This window comes from Otolemur garnettii, unplaced genomic scaffold, assembly GCF_000181295.1.
Source record: "Otolemur garnettii isolate 467f Iridium unplaced genomic scaffold, OtoGar3 scaffold00014, whole genome shotgun sequence".
Classification (NCBI taxonomy): Eukaryota; Metazoa; Chordata; class Mammalia; order Primates; family Galagidae; genus Otolemur; species Otolemur garnettii.
In genome coordinates, this window is record NW_003852409.1 from 12,591,355 (window position 1) to 12,593,155 (window position 1,801).

Below are 1,801 nucleotides of genomic sequence, written 5' to 3' on the forward strand. Positions count from 1 at the left end.
ACAATGCTTCGATGCAGCAGTGAGCTCGAAGCTAGATGACATGCTCATGCTCTGGAGGACAAATGTGGCTCTTGTGTACTATTTTTATCCTGAGCCATAGACACAGTACAATAGAAAATCGGTCTGGGGAGGAGATACAATGGTTCTTGAAAGAGTATAAACCCTACCTAAGGGCATTCAACACAAAATAAAACAAATAAGTAAAAATAAACCAAACAACAAAAACATAAATGCTATTTTTTAAAAAGCTAGTTTAAAAAGGATTAAATGCTTTTATAATAGCATTTTACAGAATAAAACTAAAGTCAGAGAAACTGGTGATATATCCAGATAGGATTCATACAGGCTGGTGAGTTAATAGAAAAAAGCTGATATGGAAGTAGGGAACTCCAATATAAATTCATTAAATTTGATTCTTCTCTCTCAGCAACTATCTAGGTTTTTTCTAATTGATAATTCAAAAGATATTTGAAAACAAGGCTACCACTGCTGTATTCAAGTACTATTTATGACATGAACAGAGAACTCACAAATAAAAACAAATTTCAATTTCTCTAGTACAAGAAGAAAGCAACAAGGAACTAACAACAATTAAGATCTTATTAAAACTCATACTATATTAAGGAATCCCGGTTATATTAAGGAATTTATTTTCTTAATCTTGCTCACTAATTCTTAACTTAGAAGTCACAGCAAATAACCTAGTCTCTAACAATGCTATTACAATGCTTCTATGCATTCTAGATTAGGAGCTGGAACTCCTGTGTTGAGGTCCCTGCTCATTCTTGCTCAAATAAACCGCAAACTCTCTGGCATCATGTTCCCTTGCCTATAAAGAAGAAGCCTCCATCTCTGACATAGTTCTTAGGAGGAGTATGAGATCAACTGAAAGTATGTGTAAAGGCAGTGGAAGAGTAAACATGTTAACATGTAAAGGACACTGTGCATCTCCAGGGTTAGTTACAATTAAAACAACTGAATGACTCGTGAAGTTCAGTAAGGCAAAGGAATTGTTCTTATGAACCACTAACTTGTCCTCTTCCCATGCTTGTCTGACAGATACCCAATGCTGGCATTCATCAACTTCACGTTCATCTAGGCCGCCCCACTGGGGCCATCATCTGAAGCTGCTCCATGTTTGAGATGCTAATCTCTAAGTCCTACCCTCTGTTGGGAATAGAAGACTCCCACAACCTTTTCCCAATTCTCTTATATCCAAACTCTCTGCAATGAGCTCCTTAACTTTGCAGGCATTTTTAGTTTCTGGATTTGTATGATCTTCCTCTTCTTTCCATTTCTACAAACACTGCCCTGGTGCCAGTTCTCACTATTCCTGCCTAGACACTCTACAACAGCTTCTCCAAACTTGTATCTCTGTCCCCAGGTGTCCCCTATCCTTGTCTATGAGTCTTCCACAAGCAGAGCTCTCAAACTGCCCTATCTCATCATTTTAAATGTTATATAAAATGAACAAAGGGTGTTATAGGGTTTCATTCTGGGCAGATAAAAAATTGACTGTGGCAATGGTTATACAATTCTGTGAATACACATGCATACATATATATAAACCACTGAATTCTACACATTAAATAGATGAATAAAATAAAGCTATTTTTTAAAAAAAATACAGGACAAAACATCTGTTCATTGTAAAGTGATATTATAAACTCATTAGCATATACAGAAAGCACCACAGATGCTTACATTTGATTCTTTCCAATCTCATAAAATCAACATTAAGATACACAGAGTACGGGGAAACATATCTCTCTATCCTCCAGCTCTCCTCATCCCCCATTTT

The 1,801-nt window shown here is 36.4% G+C and overlaps 1 protein-coding gene across 1 annotated transcript in view; it reads right to left on the minus strand.

The window, feature by feature from the left end:
• Positions 1-1,801, minus strand: part of ELP1 (elongator complex protein 1) — a 79,042-nt gene that overhangs the window by 48,221 nt on the left and 29,020 nt on the right. The window lies entirely within an intron of this gene.